This window comes from Columba livia, chromosome 4 (assembly GCF_036013475.1).
Source record: "Columba livia isolate bColLiv1 breed racing homer chromosome 4, bColLiv1.pat.W.v2, whole genome shotgun sequence".
Lineage (NCBI taxonomy): Eukaryota > Metazoa > Chordata > Aves > Columbiformes > Columbidae > Columba > Columba livia.
In genome coordinates this window covers 69099721-69118690 of record NC_088605.1, presented here as the reverse complement: position 1 = coordinate 69118690, position 18970 = coordinate 69099721, and the positions used below count along the sequence as shown (strand labels likewise).

At 40.5% G+C, this 18970-nt stretch overlaps 1 protein-coding gene and 1 long non-coding RNA gene across 7 annotated transcripts in view; one reads left to right on the top strand and one right to left on the bottom strand.

Annotated features, from left to right (window-relative positions):
- LOC110356338 (uncharacterized) overlaps positions 1 to 7454 on the bottom strand; it is a 91658-nt gene extending 84204 nt beyond the window's left edge. The window contains exon 1 of the long non-coding RNA XR_002409511.2: positions 7108 to 7454. This is a non-coding gene — a long non-coding RNA (uncharacterized LOC110356338). The remainder of the gene's footprint in view (positions 1 to 7107) is intronic.
- Positions 7455 to 11673: 4219 nt separating this feature from the next.
- The window catches only part of UGT8 (UDP glycosyltransferase 8), a 45103-nt gene continuing 37806 nt past the window's right edge, over positions 11674 to 18970 (top strand). Inside the window, exon 1 of one of the 6 annotated variants that reach the window (XM_065062184.1) lies at positions 11674 to 12215. The gene's annotated coding sequence lies outside the window, so the exon portion shown is untranslated. Of the gene's footprint in view, positions 12216 to 12670; positions 12900 to 13093; positions 13112 to 15091; positions 15180 to 18970 lie in introns of those variants that run through there. The other 5 variants (XM_065062183.1, XM_065062186.1, XM_065062187.1 and 2 more) reach the window with 5 other exon arrangements.

Below are 18970 nucleotides of genomic sequence, written 5' to 3'. Positions count from 1 at the left end.
AGGTTTGCCCTCCCCCCCGCATCATTTAGAACCTCACAAAAAAAAAAAAAAAAAAAGAAGAGTACAAAAAGCTTCACAATCACCTTTTGAATGATGTTGCATTTTGTTTTAAAAAACATCTAACATTTCTGGATAGACATACAACCCATCTGGTTGGAAGCTTCGAGCTGTATTGTTTTGGCTTGTGCTTTAATCAGGTAATGAATAGGACATGGCACAGAAAAATATATACATTTTAATTTCAGCCTTTGCACTGTCTTATTGTTTGTTTAAGCCTGTTCAACTGAGACTCCTTGCACTATACGCCCCTGGTTGCATTCCATTTGAAACAAAGGAATGTTTCAGGGAACTACCTCTCACAAAGAGGTATTGATGAACCAGAAATCAGAGTCTGGACAAATGACCATTTTTCTATAAACACAGCTCTATTGTTTCAGCTTTTCTTCTCCCAGGGAATAAATATTTCATTATTCAAAGCAGTGGCTGAAAAGCAAATGACTCCTCCCCCTTCTACCAATAGTCTTGCCCCACTACTCTAGAAATGTAACTCAATGGTTTTCACGACTCCCCTCTTGCAATATTCGTATTAATTTTTTACTTGTCCACAATTAAATTTCTGTGGAGCTTAAAAAAAGAAGTTTCCTGCTCCTCTATGACTTAAATCCATGAAAGCCTGAGTCTGTTAAGATGTATACCATGATACCATGACCATGTTCCCACCACACAATAGTTCTAGTTTGCTCTTTACATTTGCCTCATCTACACTCAACTTTTGGTCATGCACTGCTACCACCAATGCCTTCATTTTCACTAATCCTGTCCCTTACTCCATCCCTCAAATTGCCTCCTCCGCAACGAGTTCCTTCAAGAGTGCTTTCTCAGCTATTTCACAGATATGAAACAAATCAAAGGGAGGAACCACTTGTGCCACCCCTCCAGCCTTTACAGGTTTCAAGATTTAATCTGAGTCAAGAACACAGGATTTAAATTCAGTCTCCAAACACTCTGTCCTTCTGGAAAACACTGTCTCTGTTCCACATAAAACCCTCTGCATCCAGATTTACAAAATAAGCCCAAGATTTGGGTAGGTGCAGAGGGATATTTGCATGCAAATATTATGTAAAATCCATACTCAGGCAAAGATGGAAAGAATGCAGATGAATAACTTCTCTAATGTCCTGTATCTTAAGAGAAGGCTGAGAGGAGATCTTATTGCTGTCTTCAGCTACCTAATGGGATGATACAAAGAAGGAGTCAGACTCTCTTTCGAAGCACACAGTGATGGTATGAAAGGTAAAGGACACAAAGAGCAACACAGGAACATCTGATTAGACACCTGGGAAAAAAAAAAAAAAAGTGTTACCATGATGGTGGTCAAACACTTGAAAATGTTGCCCAGATAGGCTGTGGAATCTCCATCCTTAGAAATGTCCAAAATTCAAGTGGTCAGGCCCCAAGCACCCCAAACTAGCATGGTCTGCTCTGAGTAGGGGTTGAACTACATGACCTCCTGACATAACCTCCAACCTAAATCACTTCATAATTCCCATGCTTAAGGATCAAACTATTACTGGCCATGGATACACAGACTCTTCAGAACTTTATTCCAAAATTTGTACAACAGCAACATTAAGCAGCAGGCCCCTCTTCTATAGAAGTAAGATTTATTAAGGCTTACAAATACTCTAAACTAGATACAAAATATTTCTGTAATGGATTTTGATCCACTTCTCTACTCACAAAACCAAAAGTCTCAGTGGATAATCATGCACAGCAGGGGTGGAGTGAGGGTGTGGAAATCAACCTCTCACTACAAAGGGAAAAACTATATTAACTGCAAACTGATCAAACTTTGCTATGCCTTACCAATAAAAGAACCAACCTTCCAAAATTGCTGGTGGAACTACTAGTGCAGAAGCAAAGATTATTCATTAAATGACAGATTTTTCTTCCCTAAACATATGCTTTTGATTGACTGGTGTTCAATCATTCCTACTAGATTAAAATGATAAAAGAACAAATGAAAGTGTAACAGGTTACTGCTCCAAACATCTTCATCCTCTTGCATATATTTAACACAGTCTTTGAATGAAACTAAGAAGATCCAATTTCCCTTAGTAAAATGTTTCAATATAATATTCAAGGCTCCCAAGAGGGCTTTACTATAAGTGTACATGGTGAGAGATGCTTAATAGCTTCAATTAAATCACAGAAGGTTCAATAAAGGCCAAGGTCCTGCAGAAGAACATATATATGACGAGAAAACCACAGGAAATGCATCATTATATGATAGCATCAACATAGGACTGCAGAGGAACTAGAAGATTTCTATAACTGCAAAATGATGCATCTGCTCTCCCCTCCCTCACAAGTTGAGGCCAACCCATCTCTCAGCAATTATCTGTTCTACTATTCTTGTTCAATTTTGGTTCCCCTGGGGAACAGATGGGGTTACATAATAATTGACTGTTTCTAAGCAGAGATGTCAGTGTTGGATAGAAAATAATTTCTTCTCTTGTTACTCATTTCAAGCCAAACAAAATAGAGATCAAATTTCTTCATTCTAGATCTTAAAGTACTTCAGATGTAAAATGTAAGCCTTCACTGCATTCAAATTAATGCATCTATTTCATATTATTCTCTAAGTAAAGAATAGGAAATGTATGCTTGTGATTTCTTTAGAATAAAAAAAATAAGATATAAGCTGCATTGCTCTAGCAGGTTTGCCAAAAAGAAAACTGAGGTAACTCAGACACAGCATCTGGCTAGGATTCTTGACTACATGATTACAACGTTAAACTGTAAAGTTGTGGGAAAATAACTGCAATTTCAAGAAAACATTAAGTATAGACATAAGAGATGTAGGGTCATGCGTATTAGAAGTGATTAGTTAAAGCTCCACAGGTCATAGATGCAAGCAAGATTCAAGATAAATAGTTCCACATCCAAACAGCTACATTTGAGAATGCACTAATGGAAAGACAACGAAAATAAACAGAGGATTAATACAAGACAGATTTCTTCCCCAGGAGGAGGAAGGAAGAAAAGATACCTGGAAAATGAAAGCAGACAAAATACATATTTGAAAAGGAGGGATAACACATTTCAATAAGATAAGATATTTTCTACTATTTTTTATAACACATTTTTTCAGAGTTAGTGCATATAGAATAACAGCATCAGTGATACATACATTCTACTTTTTTAAAAATAAATTCCTTGATCTATTTAATACAGCCTTTTGACATTATGTTGTTCAGAATTACACCAAAACTATCAAGTGTTTGAAACAAGAACAAAGGTTATAGCATGGGATAGTCATTAAAAAAAATAATGGACAAATATACATATGAGAGTGGTTTGGAGGGAAAGGGACTTTCAATTTGTTTTCTGCTCCAAAGCAAATTCCCTGCATTCCATACTTTCAGGCCTATGAGCTTTCTGGTTGTTTTGAGCCCAGTTGCAGCACAAAATAGGTGGAAGAAGAACATTTTAGGAAATCATACCAGATATACTCTTTAAAACAAATCAATCAGTACAGAAATAATATTTGAATAATTACACAATGTATTTTTAAGACCACTTATACAGAAGAGGCAATATAAAATTACACAGCGGGTATTTGAAAGGGGTAACTATAAAAACAAGAGACAGCCTTAGTTGCTAACAGCTTCAGCCTCTGAAACAGATTTTGATGGTGGAATTGCAGAGTATGGATACATTTCTTAGATGTGAGTGGAAGAAATGACACCCACTATTATGCCTGGAGCATGTAGCTGTGATGTAGGAAGAGGTGCATATTTGGTGCAAGATGAAAAAAGGCTTCTGCAGCATTCAGAAGAGACCTTGACAGAATGCCTTTATTACCAGGGCTGCTTAAAGGCAAGGAAGATGGCAAATAGTTCAGAACATGTACAATAATGCATAAAGATGAAATAAGACCAAGGAAATTCTTTGAAAATGCCCGTTACTGTAGAAACTGAAGAACAAAAAGGAGTAACTTTCTGGAAAGACTACTTCTCAAGATGAAACACAGAAATGTCCTCTATATCATAATGTTTGTAGAACGAAAGAGATATACAAGTGAGGAATTTGTTTGGGATATCTGGCATGAGGATGTTGTTAGTGGCCACCCAAACATTGGGAAACAACTTATTGGTATGTTGTAAATACACAGAGTGATTTTTGGCATGGTTCCTATCACACCCAATGCAAAAGTTATAACAAGATTAACAGGCATTTCTAATAGAGACCCACAGCTGTCACTGGATGAATACTAGAAATTACTGACTTACCAAAGTACTGCAGAGTTGCTAAGATATGCTTATGGCACTTGGAACACCATATTCTCTCCATGCTCTGTGGACTTTCATTTGTGGCCATACTTTGTTACCTTAGTGGTTTTGATTAATCACACTGTTGGCTTATTTTTTTTCCATATCAGTTGCTAGAAACCACTGTCACCTACCTCTCCTAGCTTTGTACATAAACAAGACGGTGTATTTGTATTAAATAATCACCTGGCACTGGATCAGTTCAGGATCTTTGCCCTGCACCCCTTGCAAACATTCTAAAAAGAAGGCTAAAGATTACTGTTCTGTTTTTTTTCCTCTCTCAGGTCTTGTAAGTCTCTAATCAGCAATTTAGGGTTGAAAGGGACCTCCCAGGTTGAGACTATTATCCTGCTCTTGCCGGAACTCAGTCCTACAATGCCTTTCATAGACTTATCAAGCTCATCTTAAAAACAAAATACTTTTGTGAAAAATGGAAAAGGTACAAAAGGTTACAGCCATTATTAGTTTACCAAGTAGAGCCTATAATTATGCATCTAGAGCACTGTCCTAGGAGACAGAAGACGTGTTCAGACATCTAAGGAAAGACATGAATTGTTCTTTTTTGCAGGCATTAATGCTGTTTACCAAATGTTTCCAGATAACTGCTCAGCGTCATTTTTGAATACAAAGACATAACCACAGTGAGCCCAATATGGCCTAATCATCTTCTCTTGCTTCTGACAACAGGAAGAAAAAAAAAAAAAGTAAGGGGGGGAAGAAAAAAAAAAGAAAAAACTACCCACCTGCATGAGACAGAGAAACACGGAACTACATTTAAAGGAAATTAATGAGTATTTGTTTTGTCAAGCTTTTGCCACTCTACAATTAAGGCTATGAATACTCTGCACAACCATTTATAAAACAGAAAACACACATATACACACCATACCACACCCCTCTCAATTATCCCAGTATCGAATGACCAGCTAGATCTCAGGTAAATTAACTACTTCCTTGGATCCCTATTGAGGCTTTACGTGTTAGCTCTATTCATTACTCTCACCTTTCAGATGAGGTAAGGAGAACAAACAAGATGAACAGAGCTTTTTGGGTTTGGTGGGGTTTTTTTAGTAGGTGTGGTAAGACTGTGCTCCTATTAACGAGAAATGTTGCAAGAACCAAATACAATAAACTACTGCTGGAGTAATACATTTGTTTTGTTGTCCTCTTGTTTCTTTCAGCCAAACAGTGACATGTTTTAGTAGAGCATCCAAACATTATTAATTATCTCATTTATGATCATATACTACTAACCTTTTCTGCTTATACCGGAAAATTACACAAACCGCAGCTTACCACCACGTATGATTTAAGTTGTAACTGTATCTGCAAGCCTAAACAGTACTTCCTAAAGTCACTTATCAAGGAAATTTAAAGCCCAAGTACATTTAGGCATCTTGTTGGATTGATTTACTCTCTCTGCAGTCAGATTTTGAACTCAGTATTTTTACAATATGTAGATAATATGAACCAAAAGAATATCACTTGGTTCTTGCATTGGTTATGTATAAAATTAGTACCAGCTCCAAGCTTCGCTAACTGTTTAAAAGACCTTTTTTTATTATTTCTTCTAAGAAAACCTTTATTGTAGTAGCATTTTGTAATTGCTTCTTTAACAAACTAATCAGATTAAGCAAGCCCCATCGGGTAATAGACTTCGAACACCTTTTGATACTTTAAAATTACAAAAAACTATCACCAATATATGTTATGTTTACTTTTCCTCAGGCTTAAGAGATAAAATTGTTGCTCTTCTTTTAAGAGGAATAAATAGCATTATTTGAGCACAGTTTAGAAACCTGCAAAACTACAAATTACATTTGTAAATAATATAACATTTTTAATTGCAACTAAAACCCCAGTATTTTAATCAGCCTAAAATCACACAGATGGTTTCTAAGTTTACATGAACCAGCTTGGTCAGAGATATAACAATCATCCAGCTTTTGAACATCCACCTGAATGATGCCAACAGCTTTTCAATTTTCAGCTCTAACTTCAACTCCCAAAGAATTAAAGAGTATAACTGAAGACAGAAGTTTATGGATACAAACAATGATAATAAAACTTTTTGCATGATTTTTCATGTGCAACTTTTAAAAATATACTTAATGACTTTTCTTCCAAAATTGAATTTAAAACAGCTTTTTAACAGACAAAAACATCCATCTACCTTCCTTTTCAAAAGCATGACAAAAAACAGGTTATTGCACAAGAAGCAACTGAATGTGCAATGTCAGAAGACTAGTATTAAAATGTGAGAATGATACAGAGAGTTCTACAGGTTTTAGACTGACTTCAGTGAATCACAACTAAATATAAACAAAAAGTCACCAGAGTAGGCAACATATATAAAACCCTATTCAATCAACAGATATCTACACTATACTTAGCACTTCTTGCCTGCTAATGACATTTCAACTCAACATCTGTACTAACTTACGACTTCAAAGTGCTAAGACATGAACATAACTTAATCTTCCAGAGCTCACATTTCCTAAGAAGGCACTTATCTCCATTTTCTAACAGTAAGAAAACCACAAACAGTCTTTCCATGTTCCAACTACAATCTCATAGACAGAACTCTGTCTAAATCAGCACAAAACTAGTAAAAAATGACCCAATTCATGAGTTTGCATGCACCCTAGTTGAACGTTCTCCTCACAGGCAAAACAAGCCCCTCTAGGCCACTATGCAGCTTCTGACAGTAGGGGAAAAAAATCCTGCAGAAAGAGCACAGCCACTTTCTATAATCAATTCCTGCATTACTCACCCAGGATGTTCCATTATTGTATTTGGACAATTACAGGGTAAACCTGTGCCTCTAAAGATTTTTTTATAGACTTGTTGCCTATGACGCTGCTTTCTCCTTTGTGACCCTGCTGAAACAGCTTGCCTCCCTAACTTCCTGTGGTAATAAAAAAAATCAAGCTCAGCTGCTTTTTTGCTGCAGTTAGTCCACCTGGTTCTTGGATTACAGGATCTAGTAACAGCTGTGTATCTACCTTCTCTTCTCCCTTCATGGTTTTGCAAATCTTGACCATATCAACCATCAGCTGTTTTCTTTCCACTCTGAAGAGTTCCAGCTTCTTCAGCCTTTACTTTTAAGGCAGCTGCTCAATCCCCTTAAACAGTGTAAGCACTCTTCTCTGTACCTTCTCTAAGCACAGTACGTCCTTCATAACAAGGTACAGTGAAATGGCATGAATAGTTCTAACACTTTCCTACATGAAAGTTTTCTGAGTCTGTGGTCAAAAAACACTCAGAACAAAAATATCCGCAGAAAGTTATTGTACTTCCAGACAAAGAATAGTAAGAGATGAGATGAGATGAGATCTCAGTTAAGCTCGTTTATAAATTAGTCCTTCTTCCTTCATTAAAATTGCTTTTCAAGGATATGGAACGTTATGTTTTGTAAATGCACAGGCTGCACTGAGAGAACAACTGCAGGTGCGTAATGGGGTTCTCCTCTAGGTAAAAGAGTGATGGAGAAGCCCCACAACCTACTGCTACCCAGATATACATCAGTTAACTAGAAATTACCATTTCACACTTAAAAGATCCACAAGCCAACAAAACATAGTGTGATCATATAGTTGGGAACCACCCCACATAGCTGTAATATACAGTTGTGAGAGCCACCTATATAGGTAGAATAAATGTCACTTTTGTGTTAGTGTCAATTATATAAGATAAGGCCAACAGCTGCCTACAGCAAAGGCACCTCTATTGTGTTTATAGGCATCTGCAAACAAGGTCACAAGACATGGCAAGCACATCTGGGAGAGATGGTTGTCTGGTAGCACTGCAGTTAGACTACGTAATATACATTTCAGATGATTAGTTCCATCTGGAAAAATGGAAAGGCAATAGAACAAAAAAACTTATTTAAATAAATCAGTTTGGCTGCTTATTATCGCATACCAATTAACAAGCAAAATTAGCTAATGCTGTATCTTAGATGAGTTACAACAGAAGTTGTACTTCTACTTTGCTTGGTGGAAACTCTTAAAGTATAGGCATGTATAATCAAAACAATCACGGCACTAGGAAAGAACTGTGCACTTGAAGAACTGTACATGAATCATCATGATCCAGAAATCCACTGGGGAAATTGTTCTCACTTTTGCCAAGAGACCAGCGCAAATCAGCACAATGGACATGGTCTCCAATTTAACTTCCATACATTGTCCACTCAACCAGATTCAGAGACATAAATCTGGAATTAACAGTGTAATATTTCTGTATTCTTATGACTATGATAGAAAACTCAAGTGGGAAGAAAACACAATGGGAAACAGTGCTCTCCAGCTGCTGAACTCTTGCCTTCATCCAACAGAGTCAAGTTCTAAATCCCTCTGAGAAACATTTCATGTCAAGTTGCATTTCTTATTCCTCAGTTAGTAAAAATAACTTTGCTGACATCGGTGTCCAACTTAAAAGCAAATGAAATAAATTCCACTCTTGAAAAATAATATGAAAGTGCCCCTTTGGACAACAATATGCGGTTATTCAAAAACACTTTTGAAGTGTTTATTAGCTCTGCAAAACTTTAATGAAGATTAAAAATACTTCATATATATAGCCTTTTGTGACTTTTTATTTCTTCATTTTAATCATATTTCCTTATCACAATTTCGAAATCCAAGATGCCAAAATTTTTGCAGCACAGAATTTCTGTGTTACATTCTGTAAACTGAGATTATATTGAGCATTCAAGCTTGATATTCTTCCGACTCAAAGACATCCTCTTTGAGATCGGGTACTATTGTAACATTTGATACCATATAGAGAGTGTTTAAAAAAAGATGGACCCAATTTCAGTATATTTCATGATGGCAACATGTTACAATTACACAAAAATTCACAAACAGTTTAATGACTTATTAAGTTTTAGTAGCCTATGCTCTATGTTCTCTCTACCTGCTGTACAGACAAAATTGTGACAACAGTCTCTCACACTGGGTCTATCTTTCTAAAACACTCTGTATTTCAGTGCTTCTCTCAAATAAAAAAAAAAAGATCATGCTTGAAAGAAATGCAAAACTGTTAAATACAAAATTATATGCACTCTGGAGTTTGAAATAAAAACAATTTTGCAATAGTACGTAACCAGAACAGGCAAAGACAGGACAATATCATGTACTTTGAGTTGAAATACTTGCACTGAAGAAAGATCAGTACATCATGTTCAAATAAATCTACAATCTTATGAGGAAATCATTAACTCTGAACACATTAATTTTCAAGACAATATTTTATCTGACCTGTGCCAGTCTGCTGAAGACAGGAAAATGAGAAGGCAGAACATTGATAAAATCAAGCAACTCTGACTTTATGTCAGTAAAGGTAGAAGGTGTGGGACGAATTAAAAAAACCTCCTAGAAGTAACATTCTTTCCTGAGTTAGTATTAAATAGTACACAGTGATTAAATTCAAAATGCTACCATCGCTGTGAGACATTTTCAGTACATTCTGTGAAAAGACTATTTTTTACCAAAAAACAAGTAATTTTAATAAAATTCCCCAGGTAATTGCACTAATTGGTACTTTTCAACATTGCTACATCCACAGCAAGAACAGCTTTATTAAAGCTGCTACCAAAGAAACAACAAGAATACTCATAAACATGCAGGAGATACCAATATATCTCAGGGAAGTCTGAACAACACGTTCACTTGGTTCAAATCTAGACTTAAACCCACTGTTAACCTAAGAATGGCTCTGCCATATTTGTATTTTACTAAATCAGTTACCACTGGAACAAGAAGCCAGTTTAGATATGCAGAGGAGCTGAATTTATTCAACTATTACCTATTGCCTTCAATTAGCATTAGAGTTTGAAATTTATTTTGCCTGGAAGTAAGTAAAACTATCAACAGATCAGTGGTTCTGTATGCGTGATTCTGGGACATTCAACTTCAGAACCTCATTTTTGGAGGCTCAATATGCACCTCAAAGCCAAAGGCCACTATTAGCTTGTAGGATTTGAGTATCACCTACTAAAGCCTAACAGCTAATTTACTGTTAACTAGATATCAGTTTGGGCATGAGATTTGAGAAACTGTAATGATTTATTTTATATGTAAGAAACAGCAGAGCTTTTCAAAGGCTCTATAATGAATATCATAAGAAGTTCTTTGTCCCAAATAAATGAATTAATTTGAATGAAACTAATGTTTCATTTTCTATTGCAAGCCACCTTTACTAGAATGGAGATAAATTTAAAGCTTGTGTTCAGTTTTCTTATCATGCATCTCAACTTATCATTTGATTTTCATTAACTTTCTTGTTTTGTCTAATGAAACTTATACCTGCACTTTTGTTAAAGGAGTAACGTGATCTTCTGTGAAATCAGAAAGCCTGTCTGGAGCATCTTTTCCCTTGAAGCTCATTATAGAAAGAAGCATTTACCTCAGTGGGTCCATAAAACATGTTTTGAACTTGAAGCAAGCAGGAGCAAAGTATGGGTTTTAAAGCAGTCAGGGGGCAAACCTTGTTTTTCCAGAGAACTTTGTTAGCTATTAAATTACACTTTTATTATACTACAGAAAAAAAAAAAAACAAAAAACAACAACAAAACAAACAAACAAACAAAAACAACAACAAAAAAAACCAAAAACAAACAAAAAAACCCCAAACCAAACCAAAACCACCACACTCTCAAAACTAATTGAATTACCGTTTCTATTTAAACTTTCTCAGGTGATGGCTTGGAATGACACTGGTAGGTCTTTTCCAGGATGATGAAGGACATGAGACATAGGAATATTACATGCCTTTATTCAGCTTTCCCCAAGCAGGGACCAAAGCGGCAGCGAGCTGACCACCTTTCCCTGTGGAAGGAGGAAATAAAGGACCGTGTGTAAGTTCAGTAGGCAAGATCAATCGGGCAATGGCGTTTAGCTCCAATGAAGCGGTGGGAAACCAAAGGCTTAGCAGTTTTTGAGCATTTGTGTGTTTTCTTTTTAAACAAAGCTAGAAAAGGAGAATCGATGTTAAGGCACGGCTCCGTCGAGACACCCCTCACGGCTACGACAGGCGGAGATCAAGATTCCCGCAGGGGTGCCGGCTTGTGCCCTGCAGATCCCCCACGCCTCGCAACATGTGCTTCAGCGCATACACGGCAGCGTGCTGGGCTGCCGGCACACACGAGAGGAGCCGCGAAGACCCGAGGCTAACAGGGCGAGCACCTTGGCCGCTCCTGCGGGCGGGCCCGGCGATACCTCCCGCGGCCTCGCCGCCGCACCCGGACTGATTGGCGGAGGGCGGCCCCGGTCCCACCCGCCAGAGGCGGGCACAGGGGACCTGCCCCGCCGGGAACTCCGCGTTGTCCTGGGAGCTGGGGCAGTGCATGGGGCGGGAGGGTGCTGGGGGAGCAGGACGGCAGCTCTCCGCGCCAGCGAGGGGGAAGGGCTGAGGGGAGCCTTTCCTCATCTGGCCGAGGGGCCCGGCGGCAGCACCTCCGCGGGGGTCGACGGCAGCGCTGGTGCATGCGGCCGGCGGGCGGTGGGGTGCCGGGGCGGCAGCGCGACGGAGCGGAGTGGGGGCAGAGGAAAGTGATGAGAAGTTGAGGGAGGACGGAGCGAGGGTGCCCTCTCCTCTCTCGGCCCGCACCGCAGGAGCAGCCCAGCCCCCAGCAGGTGCAGCAGAGCCTGGGCGGAGGGGACAGGCGGGCCCGGCGCCGCAGCGGAGGGGCTCCGGCGGGAGCAAGGGCCTCAGGCCGGGCCGGACGGAGCCGCGCAGTCCCCGCGCCCGCTCAGCTGAAGGAAAAGAGCGGCAAGTGGAGCCCCGAACAGCGGTTCGCTCCAGGCTTCGGCTCGTTACCAGAGGCAGCGACGCAGAGAAACGGCCCTGAAGGGAGAGCGGTGAGGGAGCTCGGTAATACCCCCGGGGGCGGCGGGAGGGGGTCGGGGGAAAGGGTGAGGCGGTCCCGGCTCCGGCGCCCCGCTTCCGAGAGGCGGGGGCGGCCCGCTCGGCCCCCGGGCGGGCGGAGGGTCCCTGCCCAGGCACCCGGTCCCTGCCCGGGCACCGGCGGTGGGGTGGTGGGCGAAGAGGAGGGAGGCTGTCGTTTCACCTTGCTCCTTTTTTCAGCCCCCCCTTCTGCCCCTGCTTGCTTTCCTTCCTCTCTCCCTTAACGCAAGAGGAAGCCCCGGGCGCCTTGCATCACCCCCGGCGGAGGGGCTGGAGGGTGCGGTGGGGGTGAGGGAGCCGTGGGCTGCCTAGAAAGAAGCCGCAGGGCACCGGGAGGCCGTGGCGATGCGGTGTCCCTGAGCAAGGGGAGCGGCGCGGAGGGGACGGTGTGACCCGGGAGTTGGGGAGGGCGGGGAGCGCCGTGCCCTTGCAGAGCTGCTGAGGGGCGTCATTTCTGGGCGAAAGAGGACACTCCACCCACCCTCAGCCGGAGGTGAGCTCGGGCTGCTGCCGTAGGCAGAGGAGGGTTTTGGAGGGGAGCGCGGCAGGAGCCGCACCGTCCCCAGGAGCGGGTTTCTGCGCGTCGGGCACGGCACCTGTGTGGCACGGCCTCTCGGGGCGGGCGGTCTGTCCCGCCCCGCTGCCGCAGCGGTGAGTGCGGGCAGAGGCGCAGGGGGGTGCCGGGGCGCCTCACGCCCGCTTCGGAGGCCCGGCCGGGTGCCCATGGTGCGCCTTGAAGAAGTTGAGCCCCCTGAGCCCGTGTGAGGAGGAGGAGGGGGCTGTGGCCGCCGAGGCGAACACTTACTCGTGTTCGGAGCGCCCGGCGTTTCGGAGCAGCTCGGGGGATGAAGCGAGCGGTGACAGTACGTGCCGGGAGGGGGCCCTTGGCGGCGACCGTTGGCAGCGACCGTTGGCGCGGCCGGCGCGTGTTACCTGGCGCTCCGCAGCCGGGGCGCTCGGGCCGGCGCTGCCGCAGGCCCGGGCGGGAGCGGGGGGGGCGGTTACTGTCAGGCACCCACTTTGCCTTAGTCCAGCCTTGCGTTTCGCTTTGACCCTCTATACTAACTAATCAGAGCCGTTACTCGGCCCTTAGTATTGCCATGAGGGGCTGTCACTGCCACGGCCATCCTAAAGTTAAATAAATCGAGCAGCTACATTTGCTTGGGGATGGCGAATAATTATTTAATTACTTGTCTGCAAACTTGTGAGGGACCTATATGTGAGTATTTGGCCTGGGACGTGCCTCGAGTGTGCTGAACATTAACCGAGTTTCAATCAGAACCGTCTTGCCTTTGAAGAAAGAACATTGCATAATTGCTGCTCTGCCTCCCCAGTGGGTTTAAAAAGGAGAAAAAGAGTTAAACATAAACTTTTAAGGGAATATGTCAATAAAGTTGTGGTATTTAAACAGCTATGAAATAGTATCTTGGTTTTTATTACTTTTTTTTACATACTTAATTAGTGACTGTGGAACAATAGGAAATCATTAAAAAACACGCAGAGCGTTTTGCATGCTCACCGGAGTTGCCTGGGGATGAACAGCAGTGGGTAACTTTAACAGTAGAGATCCATGAAGGCCTTCCCTTCAAACAATCACCTTCAAACTAATAATTTTGTTTTTCATGTTGTGACTAGGTGACTTAGTTTTGGGAGTAATTTATGTAATATCACTTGTTTCTAGACATTTATTCTAAGAATTGTCTTGGTTACACTTCCAATCTGAAGCTCTGTGCCTTGTTCTCCAGGCAATTATCACACAAGGTCACTTACATATTTAGTTTTATAGCCTCAACATAGTATGTAATTTACTTCACAATTCCTTGTTTTTGTTCTTTTGTTTTGGCCATTGATCCAGGCTGAACACTGGGTACTGCATTGGCTGTTTTTTCAAAACTACTGACCAGTTCCTGCTAGAGCCTCATATTATTTCAGATGGCCTTTGTGCTGTTGTGAAAATATTTTTGTTGAAATACTAGGAATCAACTAATTGGCCTGAAATGCTTGCATTTTATTCTTGACTTTTGCACATTTGCCATCAACAGAAGCTCCTTGTAGGAAGCCAGGAAAGAAAATTATTTCCTTTATCGTGGATGTCTGTTAAGTATATAGACTCTAAGGTGAGAATCATTTTGAAGAGTGCTTTGTAAATGCCCCTTACATTTTATATTCTTAGAGCATTCTAAGCAATTGGGTTGTTCTGAAGTAGGATTTGGATGGAGAAACCTATGGGACTAACTGGGGCTTGTAGAGAGGGCATCTGAGACAATGCAGGGTGGTGTCACCTGTGCTCCATGAGTGTGCTCTCCTTGCCTGGTCAAATGGAGTGGAGGGCAGCAGACTCACCAAGGAGGTGCTAACTAAGCAGTGGGGTGGTTTTATACACTAGTGGCAACTCCGTTTTAGTGAATGGCTACTAGGTGTTGTAGTTCATTGACAGTCATTGCAGCTACAGATTAGGCTTGTCCTGTGATCAAAGCAGGGCTCTGTCATAACTCAGATCGGTACCCTATGATAAACTCACCTCTTTTAGTTATTGTTTAGAGAAATGGAAGGTAGTCAGAACTACCATGTTAATTAAATGTTAATGCTGCATTTATCAGATCTAAAACACTTTAGAGGTCACGTTATCCAAATTGACCCTTTGGAATGATAACTGTGTTAGTCAGTTTACCTGGAGGAATTCTACGGAGTTAGTATACAAATGCTGGGGGTGCTGTGGCTCATGACAGCGTAGTCTGATTAGTTTGTAAAGATAAAGTGAGAGGACCTCCACTAATTCTCTGCGATTTATAATTTGCTACAGATTGACTTGGTTGATTTCTAGCAATATGTTTTATTTCCAGGAATGGAAAAAACCCAACTTTATCAAAGTCTTCTCCATGTGGTAGCTGTCTTACTACATGTGCCGTCATTGAGTGAGAAGGTGCTGTGGTAAGCCTTGTTATCCATAAAACAATGCCACTGAGCATAGTTTTGTGTATGGCCTTTTCTATATCTGTTGAGAGTTGTACAGATGATGTGTTTTGCTGGAACACTGCTCCTGCTGCTTCAAAATGTTGTGCAAATAATTATGAGTGTAGCAACAGTTGCCTATCCTGACATGATTCTTTTCTAATTGATGTTTCTGAGAATGAACTATGTTATTTCTGACTTTAACTGCTGAGTATTTTACTAGCAGCACCTATTTTCCTTTGTTTTCTGATTTGGGCTCTTAAAAGTGCTGCTTTCCACATAATTGTTTTAGTCAGGTTGCTTACTTTAGAATAGTACCAAGAATTCATGTCAGTTTACTCCATCTTGAATGAGTCTTTTCTGAGTTACTTACTAGAAAATCGCACTGCAGTATGAAAAGCTATTGAGATATTTGTTGTAAGATCATATTCAAGAGATGCTTACTAAATGAAATACCTTTTCTCTCCAGATCCTGACTCTTTAACAGAGATACTTTTATTGCTGTTTCAGTATTAGAGTGATATTTAAGAAAAGGATTGTGTTTGAGAAATGCTGATACATTAGAAGTGTTTGTAATCATTCACCTTCTTTTGCTGGGATTTTTATTTTTCAGTTTTCAGCACAGATTTTTTTTTTTTTTTAATTTTAGAAACTATCTGGGCTGAAAACTGACCTGACATTCTAATACAGCTCAAAGTATTTGTGAATAGACATTGTAGAGGGCTCTTCGCCGTGTTCTCCAGGAAGTAAAATACACTAGAACCATTTAATAAAATTCTCTGTCCTAAAACGTGTGATGTTTTCTCCATTTCTCCCCCAGAAGAATTTACTTGGAGTAAATTTACGAGAGTTGTGCTATAAGGTTTCTTGAACCCTTTGACAAAATATTTAAAGTATTTAGGATGTATGTATCTTAAGTATTCCATGTATGGGATACTGTTAATACTCCCTTGTAGGGAAGAAGTCTTTAAACTGGTCTGTAAATTTGTAAAGAAAACCTCTTGGAAATTGGTCACCAGTATTTTTCATTGCAAGTCCATTACATCTTTTTTTCTTCATAATGTTTTATCATCTAATAGGAAAATAATTTTCAGTTACTAAAAACTCCTTTTTGCTGTTACATAATCACACCGTGCTATTTTTAAATTATTTTTAATTTTTATTTTGCTAATTACATGAAAGATTTCATGCTACAGTTCTTGACTAGGAGCCAGTGAATTGGAACAGTAGTGAGTTCTTTCTTTGGAAGCTTTTGAGACTTTTAGTTTTTAACACAGAGTTTTATGTGTGTTCTTAATTCCTAAGTATAGAAAGAGTTGATGATGTTACCTTTGGTTTAATGAAATAACATAATTGTTTAGCTGTTAGAAGCAGTACACCCAAATAATTATATCTGCAACTAAGGAACACTTTCAGTGTCCTTGTTAAGCCTTGAACTCTTTGAAGCAGTAGACTTTTACATTTTTCTTTAGAAAATTAATAGCTACTAAATCAGTCCAAAATGTGGGATGGTAAATGGAAAGAATGCCACCAAACTTCGCATTTTTACAACTAACTGTACCAGTTATGATTTAAGGTGTGGAAGAGGAAGTTGAAAGACAATGTAGATGACTGTTTTCTAAATTCTACAGTTCAGAGTTGCAAAAAGTAGTGATAACCTGATTTGTTTGACAATTTCTTTTACATAGCACAGTTGTCATGCACATAATTTTATTTGTATAGGGGGACAAATAAATAAATGACTTACGACTGTTTTCCTACTCATTAACTGAAGGGGAAATAAATGGGAAATCATGGGTCAGCTTCAGGTTCTGAACTGAGTTGGAAATGAGCCTTGATGCCCTGGTGAGACAATGAGCTTTTCAAAAATCAAACTAAAAAATTATGAAGGTTGTCTTTTAGTGCATTTAAGGGGAGGTAGCGGTGTGAACAAAAAAGGTAGAGGACCTTCCGAGTTCCTTAATTTAAGACACTATATTCCATTAGTGAAATTGTTTTCACCCATTCATCAACACTAGTTTTAAAAGAGTTGTTTTATACATTCATGAGGATTGAGAGCATAGCTCTAGCACAACCTTCAAACATTAAGTTCTGAAATTCAGGGTCTCAGTTGTGAAGATATTGGTTAAAATGCAGTTAAATCTGCTGAGTTTGGAAGTTGAAAGTTATCTGCCTTAAGTCAGATGAGTTAGGCAGGCTTTGTAATTTAATGCCAAGAACACCAATTCATAAAATAAAGGTATTATATATAAAAATTAGTTGTATAAAGATCCAACAAAAATACTAGCATAAAAAAAACATGGCCAGTACTCATGTATTGTTGCTTGCCTTTACCTTTCTTTTCAGGATATCATTGTTGTCCTCCAAATTTAATGTTTCAAATGAGAAATTTTCAAATCCAGAGAAATGTTGGGCATTTCTTAGTTTGCACTGTAACGGGATCAAAGAGGCACGTCTCTCTGAATGAAGTTTGGGTTAGGAAAAGGCATTCTTGTCAGAATACTGCTTTAAGCAGAATCATTTAAACAGCAGGTAGATGTACAGGTGGCTTTTGAGGTGAAGTGCGAAGTACATTGGAGGGGCCCAGTGCAGCTGTTAAACCCAGCAGCACAGCTGGATGTGCTTTCTGCAGTGTGCAGTGTCTGGAAGGGGAAGCTGCTCTTCTCACTGCAGTTTTGTCTCTCCTCTTGGCTACACTTGTTTCTGATCCGATTGCAAACACAGATTTAGTTATTAATATGAGTCTGGTTTTGTTTCATGGAAAATAATGTTCTCCCTTGCCCCTCCGTTGTTCGATTAAATGTTTTTGTCTAAGATGAAGCATGGAAAATAGACATAGGAATAGCAATGCAAACATGGGAGATGTTGTGCCCAATACATAAACATTTCATACTGCTGGAAAATTCTTTAATGAAATGTTATTTCAAGTGAGCACTTAATTTGGCTTCTCCCTTCTCCTTTCAACAGCTGTTACTGAACTGTGGTGGAAGTTCAGGGTGCTGCATCACTCTTCCAATGGAAAAGATTTTTCTAGTGTCAGTCTGAAGTTTTTAAGCTGCAGTTACTGTTCCCTCCAGTAATGGCAAACTGATAGCCAAGGAGTTTGGCTATGGAGCTAAATGGGAAGACCTGCAAGGTGGATTGTTTAAGATGGAAACAACAACTCCAATCTCTGCAATTTCTTTTGAAAACTCTTGTTTTTTATGGGTTACTGCCTGGTTGCCAAGTCAGGTCCTCAGGGCACCAGCTGAAGTTGTGTTTATAGCTAATGGGCCATAGGCAGTGCTGGCTGCAAATGGTATTGTGGTGTAAGAGGCGCATCGTTTTTTCATAGAGGAAACCTGCCATGCTGGTACTCCGTGAAGCAGGCTGCTGGCCCTGCCAATCGTGCTGCTTCTCTACACCTTGCTGGCAAAAAAGATCTCAAATCTCTCCTGCTTTTTCTAGGGTTCTCTTCCACTAAGCCTCTTACGCCTGGGTGAACTTGGAGGAGACTGTCACAGTAGTCTAAAACGTGTACATCAGTGTACTGTAAATACTGAGAAAGGTTTCTTGCAGAATTAGACCCTTGATTAAGTCTTGCTGGTTCTTGGAAGAATGTTATTTCCTGTTGTCGAGGGTTAAGATTGCGGGGTGACAATAAAACCCTGGCAGATGTATTGTTAACCCCCTCTCCCCGCCCCCACTTCCCCCTCCTTCTCCCCCCTTTCCACTAAGGAGAGGCGATTGGGAGGAAAAGAAGGACAGAGTGAAGAGACTTGGAAAAAATT